The sequence below is a fragment of the Octopus sinensis genome, linkage group LG18, assembly GCF_006345805.1.
Source record: "Octopus sinensis linkage group LG18, ASM634580v1, whole genome shotgun sequence".
Taxonomy (NCBI): domain Eukaryota; kingdom Metazoa; phylum Mollusca; class Cephalopoda; order Octopoda; family Octopodidae; genus Octopus; species Octopus sinensis.
The window spans coordinates 38,833,936-38,848,935 of record NC_043014.1 but is presented as its reverse complement, the minus strand read 5'-3'; the positions used below and the strand labels follow the sequence as shown (position 1 = coordinate 38,848,935).

General features: G+C 35.3%; 1 protein-coding gene and 1 long non-coding RNA gene across 5 annotated transcripts in view; one reads left to right on the top strand and one right to left on the bottom strand.

Annotated features, from left to right (window-relative positions):
- LOC115221503 (protein phosphatase 1 regulatory subunit 12A) overlaps window positions 1–15,000 on the top strand; it is a 414,153-nt gene that overhangs the window by 95,675 nt on the left and 303,478 nt on the right. The window lies entirely within an intron of this gene.
- Window positions 2,661–12,177, bottom strand: LOC118766998. Its single transcript, XR_005002919.1, has 3 exons — window positions 12,151–12,177; window positions 11,414–11,421; window positions 2,661–3,099 (listed from the first exon to the last, which is right to left on the bottom strand). It is a non-coding gene; the product is annotated as an uncharacterized LOC118766998 (long non-coding RNA).

Here is a 15,000-nt window from a genome sequence, read left to right as displayed (position 1 = left end):
GTAAGCCTAGTACTTATTCTATCGGTTTTCTTTTGCCAAACTGCTAAGTTATGGGGACGTAAACACACCACCATCAGTTGTCAAGTGATGTTGGGGGGACAAACACAGACACAAACATATACACACATACATACATACATACCTATATATATATATATATATATATATATATATATATATATATATATATATATATGCATATATATGACAGGCTTCTTTCAGTTTCCGTCTACCAAATCCACTCACAAGGCTTTGGTCAGCCTGAGGCTATAGTAGAAGACACCTGCCCAAAGTTGGATGGATGGATGGATGGGTGCATGCATGCATGCATATTAGAGCCTGGTGCAGCCGCTGGCTTTCCAGACCTCAGTCAAACTGTCCAACCCCTGTCAGCTAGAAAATGGACATTAAACGATAGTGATATATATGAGATCTGATCAATAAGTATTTGAACTGTTGGCATAGTAATGAAGCTAAAGCACACAGAGTGAAGCTACTTGGCAAAAATTAACTTTGAACTCTGCTGTGGTAGTAAGTAGCCTGCTTACGAACCTCATGGTTCCTGGTTCAGTCCCACTGCATGGCACCTTGGGCAAGTGTCTTCTACTATAGCCTCGGGCCGACCAAAGCTTTGTGAGTGGATTTGGTAGATGGAAACTGAAAGAAGCCCGTCGTATTTATGTATATATATATATATATATATATATATATATATATACACACACATATATATACATATATGATCATATGATCATATATATATACACATATATACATATATGATCATATGTGATCTCTTGAGCACCACCAGCTCAAATATTTTTTCCTCTGTCTTCCCTTCTTGGGATCTTTCCTTCTCCTTGTTTCCGACGAAGAGCTCCGCTCGAAACGTTAAACCCTCCTTCCCTGAGCGTCAATAATACTTTAATTGTTCCACGTCCTGCATTGCTGTGGGTTTTTTTTCTCTTTTTTTTTCTGTGTTTTCTTGTTTGAACCGATGCTGGTGTGTTTATGTCCCTGTAACTTAGCGGTTTGGCAAAAGAGATAGAATAAGTACTAGGTTTACAAAGAATAAGTCCTGGGGTCGATTTGCTCGACTAAAGGCGGTGCTCCAGCATGGCAACAGTCAAATGACTGAAACAAATAAAAGAGTAAAAGAGTAAAAGAAAGTTAAAACCATGTTCTGGTTTTCACGTTTTTTATTATGGTATTTTAACATAAAAAAAAATATTTTGGAATGCTCATTAAGTCAAATAAGCACTTTCATACATGGCGTAATTATCAGATTTCAAATGTGTTTAACTGACAGTTGAGTTCCTGATAACTTCAGTACCTCTTAGAACGCTCCAACAAACTGAATTTTTAGAATACCTTTTTGACCAATCCGCATGCATCTTAAGAACCGCGGTTTTCCAGGTGTATGCTAGAGATATTTTTTTATCCTCATCATTAACTGGTTGTTATATTATTGCTGTTATTTCCGTTCAGAACATTTTAATAAACAGTTTTTCTTTTATCTTTCCTCTTTATATCTCTAGCATAAACAAGTTACGGAATATCGGTACGTCTTGCAAACCGTGATTCTTAAGATGCATACGGATTGGTTGAAATGGTATTCTAAAAATTCAGATTGTTGGCGCATTTTAAGAGGCACTAAATTTGTCAAGAACTCGACTGTCAGTTAAACACATTTGAAATCTGATGATTACCCTATGTATGAAAGTGCTAATTTAACTTTATGAGCATTCCAAAATATTTTTTTTTATGTTAAAATACCATAATAAAAAACATGAAAACCAGACCATGTTTTAACTTCATTATTCAACTGATATATTATTCTATACACATTCACACAAATTTGAAACAAAACATATATACATGAAATGTATGTGTGTGTATATATATATATATATATATACATATATATATATATACATATATATATAACGGGAAAGTTTACGAAAATAAACAAAAGACAAAGGCAGGTGGAGTACAAGCAAACAAATGTATTAGTATAGCGCTCAGGAATAGAAATAGAAAAAGTCTTTTACGTTTTGAGCCTACGCTCTTCGACAGAAAGATACACAGAAAAAAACAAGGAGAGAAAAAAATGCGTGTATGAGCTAACAATCTATCATGGCGTCCTGACTTCGGACATATATATAGCGCCACCTGACTGGTGTCCGTGTCGGTGACATGTAAAAGCACCAACTGATCGTGGTTGTTTGCCAGCTTCGTCTGGCCCCTGTGCCGGTGGCGCGTAAAAAGCACCCACTACACTCACGGAGTGGTTGGCATTAGGAAGGGCATTCAGCTGTAGAAACACTGTCAGATCAGACTGGAGCCTGGTTCAGCCTCCTAGCTTCCCAGACCCCGGTTAAACTGTCCAACCCATGCTAGCATGGAAAACGGACATTAAACAATGATGATGATATACACATATATAAAATGTATGTGTGTGTGTATGTATATATATATATATATATATATATGTATCAAAAGGATGTGTTATAATACTATTTCACATATACAAAACCAGCCTTACTAACAATCCAACATACCTCCATCATCAGCTGCCCCACGGATATCATTATGCTCGGAAATAAGGTAAAAGATGACTCGTCCAAGAAAATAACATTCTCCACTGTTCTAGGGACCAATTCTGTAGGCTTTTACTCCACTCTAAATGCTTTGCAATGTTTGTTTTAGCAAGTAGTGGTTTCCTGATTGCTGCCCTCTTGTGAAATCCAGTTTTGTGCAGCTCCTGGTGAAGAGTTTTTGTGGAAACTAGGTTCTTGAGGTGGTCATTAAGCTCTGCAGTTATTTTGGGAGCTGTACTTTTGTGGTCCTTTCTGACAATTCGTGTAAAAGTTCAACGGTCCCTATCTGAAAGTTTTGGTTTTCTTCCAGAGTTTTGTTTTTCTCTCTTTCTCAAAGGCTGTCATTACTTTCAAGACAGTACTTCTTGATACACCAAACATTTCAGCTGTTTTTCTTTACACTAGCACCTGCAATACGAGCACCAACAATTTGACCTCTTTGAAAGTCTGATAGATGTGTCATTTTAATGAATTTAAATTTACCTTTTTCTGATGATATCTGAAAAGAAACAGCAATTTTCACAAAACATATTAAGCAACATTAATAATAAGTCAAAAAACATAAAAATAAAAAAGCTTTTAACCGTTTTATAGATATTTCAAAATTATGATGCTATGATGCTAGGCGTTTCCATTATTTTGTCTAACCCTTGTGTAACATCGATATTCTTCCCTGTGTTTGTGAAAGTTTTGTTTCTCTGCCATAAGGCTTCATTTCTACACACACCAGCTGAATTCAATTCGTCCCCAGTCGAAAGACATCTGTTGTTAAGTGCTGTTATCATTATTTTTATTGTATTTTGTATTTATATTTGCATAACATCGTCTGTTTTTCCATCCTTGTTTTCGTATACATTCGATGCTTTCTTCCAAGGAATCTAATGCTCTTAGCTTAATTTTTCTTTGGGGCTGGCCAGATTGGAGCAATCTCAAGATTAATCAGCTGAAATTGCGAGGATGATCCAGTTCTTGACTGAGGATAGAAAGCTTCGAATGACCCGTCCTTGTTTTTTTGTATTGTCTATCTGGATGTTTTGTTGCCCCTTTTTGTATCACCTAGTTGTCTGGATGTTTTGCGTTCTTGTCCCATTTTGTATTATATATATATATATATATATGTATTTGCCATGATAGATCGGTAGCGACTACACACATTTTTTTTCTCTCCTTGTTTTTTTCTGTGTCTCTTTCTGTAGAAGAGCGTAGGCTCGAAACGTAAAAGACTTTTTCAATTCCTGAGCATTATACTAATACATCTGTTTGTTTTGTACACCACCTGTCTTCTTTTGTTTTTTTCATAAACTCTCCCTATACACACATACACACACATATATATATACACACACACATAGTTATATACACACATATATGCGTGTATACATGTATATCTATTTACTTGTTTCAGTCATTAGATTGTGGCCATGTACATACGTACGTACATACATACATACATACATACATACAAGCTCACACATGCTTACACACACACTTTATTGTTCACCTAGGGTTAGTAATAATTCCACAAAGAAGCAAAAAAAAAAAACGAACCCACAAAACAAAAATACTTATTTGATAAAGCCTGAGTGTTTCAAGTCATATATATATGAAAGCACATCTGTTACTATATATTTAATTCAATCATGCTTTGTCGTGATCGGCCTGAATACCAAAACTATGCCATCAATAACATTAAGTATTTAACTAAGAATTAATCACAGATCTAATTTATTGATTAGTTCCATATAAGATAGGACAGCATCAATAGAAATACAATTAAGTGAAACGAATTTCTCATTTGTATATTTGCAATAAATTTATGTTATCAATAATGTTAGTGCTATGCAACTATTAATTAATTATAGGCGTACCATATTCTACATAGGTAGGTAACCTGATATTTTTTAGTGTGATCAAGTAATCAACAATAAGTATTATTAGTGTTGATGAGTGAAAAAGTATTTAATAGATAACATTATGAAGAAAGCTCTGGAAATATTTTGTGCAGGGTTGTATCTGACTGGTTTGAATATAAACCGCAGGATATTTATGCTTGATATGGCTGGCTTGAATGATAAAGAGTTAAACTTTCAGAAATTATGAAATCATCATCATCATTGTTCGACCGTGGTCGAGACAATGGAATTTACCATGCCACGCCAGACTTCACGGTCCATCATAGCATTACGGAGGTCCTGTTGCTGGATGCCTGTATCCCTGGAGATTACATCTGGGTAGAAGAGTGTGCGGCCTCTGGTATTGCGAGTAGATGGTTTCCAGAGGAGAAGAGTAGAAATTGCCTCGTTCTCAGCTCTACAACAATGTCCAGCAAACTGGACTCTCCTACTTTTCACAAGAGATGACACAGGTGGTAGTTTCCCATATATTTGCATTTTGGTTGGATGACGCTTCCACGAGAGATTTTGAGCTCTCATAAGGAGGCGAGTGTAGGTTCCATCCAACCGCCTCTCAAGCTTCTTTGATAACGTCCAGGTTTCTGAGCCATATAGTAGAAACCAATTCTACTATATGGCTCAGATTATGAAATAGCTGGACTAGATATTATGAAATATCAAAATTTCTATTCTGTCTAGAGCAGTGGTTCTCAACCAGAGTCCATATAGCCCTCAAGGGTCCACATAATATTTTAGGGGGTTCACACCACAAAATATGTGTGTGTGTGTGTATATATATATATATATATATATATATATATATACACTTATATAGACACATGTATACATATATCCACATACAAATACAAAGACATAAATATATGCATATATACATATATACAAACATGAATATATATACATAGTGAAACTAATAGGAATGAAACTATTGAAAATGAAATAACATAATAGTAAAACTATTATCTCACATTACAATAGGGATGATATTGTTTCACTTTTGATGCGCAATACCAAAACAGTCTAAGAGATTGCTCTGGACTTGCATTAAGCAAGAAGTTGAAAATGTTTTGGCCCCTGACACTTCAGATGGACAGACAATTTCAGTTTTATATATATAGATAAAACCAGCACACAAAACTAGTTTCTATTTGAATAACACATGCTGTGTTAGAAATGATTGAGAATTACTGGCTTAATCATAACTGATTAACCAATTCTAAAGCTTTCTAATCGTTATTACATGGTTAAATTAGCTGTTAGCCACAACCATCACTCACCTCTCCCATCACATTCATACCTTCTTCCAAGCCCAACTTACCATTCACTGTCACAGCTCAGGGATTCCAGGATACCTAGTCTATTGCTCTACCATTCATACTACCAGGCATTTGGACCAGATTTACCAAGAAAACTGAACATGATTATTGTTGCTATATTGTGCCATTTTTAGAACAATGAATATTCTCGTCTTTTGATAATGACATTTTTCTAATCATCATCATCATCATCATCGTTTAACATCCTCTTTCCATGCTAGTATGGGTTGGACGATTTGACTGAGGACTGGCGGACCAGATGGCTGCACCTGGCTCCAATCTGATTTGGCAGAGTTCCTACAGCTGGATGCCCTTCCTAACGCCAACCACTCTGAGAGTGTAGTGGGTGCTTTTATGTGCCACCGGCACGAAGGCCAGTCAAGTGGTACTGGCAACGGCCACGCTCAAATGGTGCTTTTTATGTGCCCATAGACCGGCCACTTCTATCTTTATCTATATACTCTACTGCTCTGTAACTTAGAGTATGCTTCTTTTTTGGATTTATGATTTACTGATATATATATATATATTTTTTTTTTCTCTCCTTGTTTTTTCTGTGTCCCTTTCTGTAGAAGAGCGTAGGCTTGAAACGTAAAAGACTTTTTCTATTCCTGAGCGTTATACTAATACATCTGTTTGTTTTGTACACCACCTCTCTTCGTCTTTTGTTTTTTTTCATGAACTCTCCCTATATATATATATTTTGTTTTTGGATTTGGTTTGCAAGATTCTTTATGTGAGCTCGTGTGTTGAAGCATATTCTGTTGTATCTGGGGAGAGTCATTTTCTCTTTTTGTTTTTGCCATATAATTATATGGCAAAAAACAAAAAGAGAAAATGGAAATTTTACCAGTGAGTGTGTTAAATTTAACACACTCACTGGTAAAATTTCCACTTATTTCTTATTTTTATTTTCCTAAAATTTTTGTTGTGTCTTGCAACCTTTTCAATAGTCTTGACTGTGAGAGTCAAGACTGTTGAAAAGGTTGCAAGACGCAACGAAAATTTTAGGAAAATAAAAATAAGAAATAAGTGGAAATTTTACTCATGAGTTTGATTATCAGGCACAAATAAAAAAAAATGACTCTCCCCAGACACAATAGTGTGTGTGTATATATATATATATATATATATATATATGAATGGACTGCATGGAAATTGTGGGCTTTTTTTCCCATATGAAACCATTGTTAATGCACAAATAAAGTATATGTGTGTGTATTCACAACAAAACAGTAAAAATTGTATTAAAAATGCATAAAAGCAAGACTAAGAAAATAAAGAAGAATTAAAAGGAATTTTGTATATTATTTAAATACTAAAGAAACTTCTGAATCACTGTGTATAGAATGAATAATAAATAATATACTTTATACACATGTATAGCTAGGCTACCTGTATGTCTCATAAATTTTTCTGTACCTTTTTTTCACCTCTGTCAGTTTTATTACTCATGTATATATATTGGGGGGTATAATTATAACGGTGTCAAAAATTTGTTTGCAAGGTGTGTGTGTGTATATGTGTGCATTGTTACTTCATCTTGTCTGTACGGATATACTGCCTTCCATACATTGTACTGCAATTTTAAATAGCTTTTCTCCTTTTAATCTTATTTTCTTTAACTCAGTAACAAAGTTTGACAACACACCCTTGCTCTGTCTGACAAACGTTACCTCCGTCATCAAGTGCTTGAAATTATATGTTTTAGAGTCTCTTTACCAAATATATTTCTTCACTATTTCTAAATCTGTTAAAAGTTTCATCATACTAACATTTCATAATATATTCAGACTTCGTAATATACTAACACTAGCAGTATAGCCCAGCGTTGCTCGGGTTTGTTTTTTAGTTGCGCTCAAAACGGCAGACTTTGATGTCGCGTTAACAAAGTTTTGACATAGTTTCAATCTATGAATAAAAGTATAGTGTGGCAATGCTCGAGTTGGCTCTGAATGTGTTACAATTGTGTAATGCCGACTGCGATTGTTGGTTAATATTCCTTCTATTAATATTATGGAGAAAAAATTACCCATAGATTTAAAGCAAAATGAAGCTCAAGTTTCGAACTGCACTGAAAATCTATTAAGAAGTTAACACTGCAACAGTATTCATTAAGAAAAAGTACAGGAATATCTGTCGTTTGCTCAAAACCAATGGCATCACAAAAAAAATCTTTTCAACCCTTTAGAATTGGAATTTTTGAAAAGTAAGAATTTTGCATTATGTAGCTTGTTTTTCTCTTTAAGTGAACATTTCTCTGGTTGAGATACACTGAAAAATGGTGACACAGCAGGCAAAAAATCGTAAAAAGTAGGGATTTTCATAGAAAATAAGGCGCCTTTTTGATGTAAATAAGTTTTGGTGTTAACATGGTCCAATTTGAATTTTATCTCCTACGGAATGAAGAGCAAGCCTTCTTCTATCATATTCTCAATTTTGGTCAACTTGCGCCGCAGTTTCTCGGAGGAGATAGTGTTAGTTGAAGGCTACCAAACCTGCTACACACACACAGACAACTTCAGCTTTATAAATATAGATTTCAAAATATACTAACATTTATAAACATTAACAAATATTTTATAATTTACTGAAAGCAGCGAGCTGGTAGAATTGTTAGCATGCCAGGCTAAATACTTAGTGGCATTTCATCTGTCCTTACGTTCTGAGTTCAGATTCCACTGAGGTCGACTTTGCCTATCATCCTTCCGAGGTTGATAAAATATAAGTGACTTATCCCCTCCACTGAAATTGCTGGCCTTATGCTAAAATTTGAAGTCAACATTTCATAATTTACTAGCCTTTATTAATATACTATCATTTCATATATACCAGTCAGCACTAGATTAACCATTGAGCAGAATAAGCACTGCTTAGGGCATCAAGGGAAGGAAGGGGCCCTACGGAAATGGTAGATGGTTTACAGCACAAAAGAAATCACTTTAAACTTGCTAAAATAATTTTTGGGATGCCTTTATCTATATTAAGTATAGATGCAGATGTGTTACCTAAGATTAATTTTGAGGATCTGATCAAAGATTTTGCAATTCAAAAAAGTAGGAGGAAACTTTTCAAATATAAATAAAGTGGAAGTATACAAAAATAAACATTATTTTCCCTCTTACTGTTTTGTTTCATTTTGAAAAATAAAAATTTATTTTATGGTTTGTTATTGTTTGTATTTTCAATTACATAATCTTTTATGGGGGCACCAAAATCTTTTAAGTGCTTAGGACCTCAATGGGTCCTAATCTGGCCTTGATACCAGTGGTTCTCAACTGGTGTCTATATGGTCCCTGAGGATCCATATAAGATTTTTGGAGGTCCATGTAACAAAATAGTAAAAAAACTTTTTAACTCCGTGATAACATTGAACAACACACTCTGCTCTTTCTAAAAAAAAACCCACCACCTCCACCTTGAAGTGGCATATGGAGGTTGATGTCATTGGGTGTGCCACCACAAAATGTTCGTAAGATGACGTAAAATGTTCGATAACTTCATCATATAATTTTGTTACTAATCAGTATATAATCGCTGAAAATTAAATTAAAAGCACATATTTCTGCAACTGTAAAAGCATTTAAGATCAACACTAATTAGATTTTAAATAAAGTGCTTAAGCACACACACACAGAAAATCACAAAATTCACTGAGAAAAATATCAACTTAAAACCTTTCACATCGAACTATTTTCAGTGACTAACGACCAAACTGCTGATATTGCCCAAACTTGTAGTGTTTGGTGCGCTAGCAGCCCCAGAATTCGACTTGACTTAATTTTTTTTAAAATTCTTCTAAAAGTGTATTTATTAGTTTTGAAAACAAATTAAGATCAAAGTGATATGATGATATTGTAAGAAAAAAATTATTGTCAAAAAAATTAGTTGTAGTTTAGAAATTGTAAATTAATTTAAACATACAACTTCTCGCCACAAAAATGAACGTGCAACCGTGCTGTCAAAGCTGTTGCACACCCTTTGCCATTGATTTTTTGCCATTATCCTATGATACACCTGGTACCATGTTATGATACAATGCACTGTAAGGTTTGCAGTGTTATTTCAGGACATCCACTGCCAAATTTCAAGCAGTGGTATAACAAAAGTTTTCCATTATGATTTATGATTAAACTAGCAGTATCGCCCGGCGTTGCTCAGGTTTGTAAGGGAAATAACTATAAAGCATTTTTAGAGAGTTATAGCCAAAAAATGGAAAAAAATGATGGTAAATTTTTTTTGAGAGTAAAAAAAGGTGGAGTTGCGTCCCCTAGACAGTTTGCGGTTTGTGTTTCTGATTCTCGACCCCATGTCGAATTTATCGATTTTTTTCAGAACTGGGGGAACTTTTCAAAATTTTCGCTGCGTTAGTTTTGAATTATGACATTGGGCTATGTGTGTGTCAAGTTTCATCAGAATTGGTTGAAAGCCGTGGTCAGGGTGAGGGTACAAGCAAACAGACACACAGAAACACGCACAGACAAACTGCCGTTTATATAGAGAGAGATTTGCCATTATCATACGAGCGTGATCATTGACAGAGCTGCTAACTGGCTTCCGTGCCAGTGGCACATAAAAGGGCACCATTTGAGCGTGATCGTTACGAAAGTCGCCTTACTGGCACCTGTGCTGGGGGCATGTGTTAAAGGATTTGAGCGAGGTCGTTGCCAGTAACGCCTGACTGGCCCCCGTGAAAAGCACCCACTACACTCTCGGAGTGGTTGGCATTAGGAAGGGCATCCAGCTGTTGAAACTCTGCCAAATCAAGATTGGAGCCTGGTGCAGCCATCTGGTTTGCCAGGCGTCAGTCAAAATCGTCCAGCCCATGCTAGCATGGAAAGAGGACGTTAAATGATGATGATGATGATATATATTATATATTGTCAGAAGTTCATGTTATGACCTACAGCCACATTGTATTATTTGTTCCTTTCTTATGGGCAGAATTGGCACATGAGGAGTATGAAGCAAATAACCCTTCTTTATAAACTTATTTTTTGGTAATTTTCTGATGAACAACGCTGCAGTTTCTGTTTATCAAATTCAGTCACAAGTCTGTGGCTGGCCTAGGGCTATAGTAGAAAACACTTGCCCAAGGTACCATGCAGAGGGACTGAACATAGAACCATGTGGTTGGGAAGTAAACTTCTCAACCACACAGTCATTTTTGCCCCTAATATTTGTGTGTGTGTGTTTACATTTGTTGTTAAATTGAGTATTGTGTCCCACTGTGTCTCAATGTTAGCAGTTCATCAAACAGAGATCTATAAAATAAATGGCCAGATTGCAAAACATACTGAGGTCAGTATGACCAATTAAATTTTTGAAAGTGACCCCCATCATGGTAACAATTGAATGACTAAACTCAGTAAAATAATGTTTAAAAGTCTGAATGGCTTCAAATTTAAGGTAATGGAATACCAACCACAAAATAATGAGTTCAAAACATCGTATTGAACGTTCACTCTATACGATAACCCTATATGTACATCTCAGTCGACTTGACTGCCAACAATTGTAATTTGAAGTTGAATGGTTAGCAGTAAGAAAGATGTCCAGATTTCTTTAAAAATTATTACTATTTTACCTTTTTTACTCTTTTACTTGTTTCGGTCATTTCACTGTGGCCATGCTGGAGCACTGTCTTTGGTCGAGCAAATCAATCCCAGGATTTATTCTTTGTAAGCCTAGTACTTATTCTATCAATCTCTTTTGCTGAATCGCTAAGTTACGGGTACGTAAACATACCAGCATCGGTTGTCAAGCGATGTTGGGGGGGACAAACACAGACACACAAACATATACACACACACACACATACATATATATGATGGGCTTCTCAAACACAGACACACAAACATATACACACACACACATACATATATATGATGGGCACTCAAAAGTCTGTGGTCGGCCTGAGGCTATAGTAGAAGACACTTGCCCAAGGTGCCACGCAATGGGACTGAATCCTGAACCATGTGGTTGGTGTGCAAAATATTCTGTGAAAAAATACTTTTTTCACCGCAACAAAACACACACACTCACACACACACAGATATGTCTGTGGTAACTTGAGCTACTACAAATAGCAGCCAAATCTCTTCTAAAACACACCCTGTCATCAAAAGAAAGACATAGATTTGCAGTAGTTCAGGAAGAAAGAAAAACATATGCAATGGGTCTGCTACATCTGGGCTAAACAAAACACAGACAAGCATACTTCACATTAGAAGATTATCTACTAAATAATAGTAATAAACTTGCAGTGCCAAGTTTTGCCAGTGAACAGGTTGCAGCTTCAAAGTGACGAAAATATTTTGGCACAAATGAAAATTAAATGTTGAAGTGAAACTAATGGTTTTTGTGTGTTCTTGAATGGCTTACAAATATCTTCCACACTGTAATTGTCTTTGTTTCAGCATGCGATCTCAGCTGAAGTCACTTGCTTAGTACATCTCCATAATAGTAAAAGTTGACAGTATATCTTTGAAGCTTCATTCCCTGGTAAAACAACATGTATTTCAAACCTTTTCTTATTATGCTCTATCTAAGACAAAGATTGTTTAAGTAGAGTTGCCTCTCTTAGCTAAAGACCTCAAAATTGTGCAAACTGACCTTGTTTTCAAGGTTATTTTTGTAGTAAAAAAGTGTTGTTGTGCAAAGTCATACTTTACTTGGTAGCCAAAAGATTACTGAATCTTTTGGTATCTCATATGTCAAAATTGGCACCTCTGTTTTCAAATCCATAAGGAACACACACACACAAACTCAGTTTTATATATATATATTGTTTCAGAAATTTAATAAAATAAATATAATGACGAATACAATATTTATATATGTTTATATATATATATATAATATATATATATATATATAATATATATATATATATATTATATATATATATATAATTTCTGAAATGGAATAAAATAAATAAGACGATGAATAGACGTGATGAACAAAGTGAATAATAATAATGGAATATAATAAAAAAAAAGTCAAATGTTTTGGTGCATGACCTGATATTTCTAAGTCTGTTTAAGAGTTTTCTTTCTAGTATATGTTTTACAAAAACTTGTGTAAAACATATTATATTATATTATATTTCATTTGTACTGTCATGTTCTCTCTTCCATACACTGTACTGCAATTTAAACGCATGACCTGAAATTTCATTTTCTAAGAACTTTTTAAAGTTATTAATGATCTAATAACCCTACACTGTCTACACTTATTTGTTAAAAAGTTTTGTTTATAAACATTAGTGTATTGACATTTTCAAACATGAGGCATATATTTTATAAAAATATGTTCTAGCTTGAAACAAGTTGATGATCTCATCTATATGTTGTCCCTTGACCTTGGAAAAAAAAAGAGAAAAAAAATTTTAAATAAAAGTCATTGACTAATATTGTTTATTTTTCTCACTATTGTATATTTTATTTCTAGTTTGCTTTTAAAATATGCCATGCATTAAATATTGCTAACACTGTAACTATTATTGATGTCTGTCTTATAACAACCAGCATATTCCACCTTACTATTATTTATGTAACCCACTAAGCCAATAAGGGAGCCTATATGTAGTTTCTTGACATGCTAGAAATAGCTGCTAAATCTCTTTTGATTCACACGTTTACCTTTTAAAAGGGGGATGACACATTTGATAAGTAAGTTAAAAATATATACAATATGTGCAGGAGTGGCTGTGTGGTAAGTAGCTTGCTTACCAACCACGTGGTCGGACCGACCAAAGCATTGTGAGTGGATATAGTAGACAGAAACTGAAAGAAGCCCGTCGTATATATATGTATATATGTGTGTGTGTGTGTGCTTTTGTGTCTGTGTTTGTCCCCCAACATCGCTTGACAACCGACACTGGTGTGTTTGTGTCCCTGTAACCTAGCGGTTCAGCCAAGAGATCAATAGAATAAGTACTAGGCTTACAAAAAATAAGTCCTGGGGTTGATTTGCTTGACTAAAAGCAGTGCTCCAGCATGGCCGCAATCAAATGACTGAGACAAGTAAAAGAGTAAAGAGTACACCCCGGTGGGGAAAAACAAAACAAACCTGGATAGTAACCACTGGATTACATATGATTATAAGGTTTGTTTGTTCTATCAGAGCTGATCTGGAGACTTTAGAACAATTACTAGTTTCCATTTTCCTTCCATAGTAGTTTTCCCCATAGTCATTTAGTTTGTATTAACCATATTTTGGGAAATGAGTAGCTTCTATTCCAAGAATGAAAGAACTATTTCTCACCTGTCGCAAATACAATGTGTTAGAGTGTGACCCGGTGATTACAATGTTTGTATTACAATCATTAAGGTTGTGGCTTCAATTCTTGGACTGGGTAGTGCCACATAAAACAAAGTTTCATGCTGCTCCTGTCTGCTTAGAAATAATGCATCTAAAATATATGAACTAGGGTGCTGGTGCTGCCCTCTACCCATCTAGCCATCACGTTCAGGTTCTTAGACCGAATCAAGAGTAAAGAAGACCAAGAGGGTTTCAATTTGCATGTGACTACACAGGTGCACATGTGCACACATATATATTGGTTTCTTTTAGTTTCTTATTTCTTTATTGCCTACAAGGGGCTAAACATAAAGGGGACAAATAAGGACAGACAAAGGGATTAAGTCATTACATTGACCCCAGTGCATAACTGATACTTATTTAATTGACCCTGAAAGGATGAAAGGCAAAGTCAACCTCGACGGAATTTGAGCTCAGAACGTAGTGGCTGATGAAATACCTATTTCTTTACTACCCATAAGGGGCTAAACACAGAGAGGACAAACAAGGACAGACAAACGGATTAAGTCGATTACATCGACTCCAGTGCGTAACTGGTACTTATTTAATCGACCTTGAAAGGATGAAAGGCAAAGTCGACCTCGGCAGAATTTGAACTCAGAACGTAGCGGTAGATGAAATACCACTAAGCATTTCGCCCGGCGTCCTAACGATTTTGCCAGCTCGCTGTTTTCTTTTAGATTCTGTCTACCGAATCCACTCTCAAGAGTTTTGTTGGTCCAGTGTTATAGTAGAAGACACTTGCCCAAGGTGCCACACAGGGGTACTGAACCCAGAACCATGTAGTTGGAAAGCAAGCTTTTTACCACATAGTCACCCCTTCACCTATTTGGAAGGATTGTTATCATA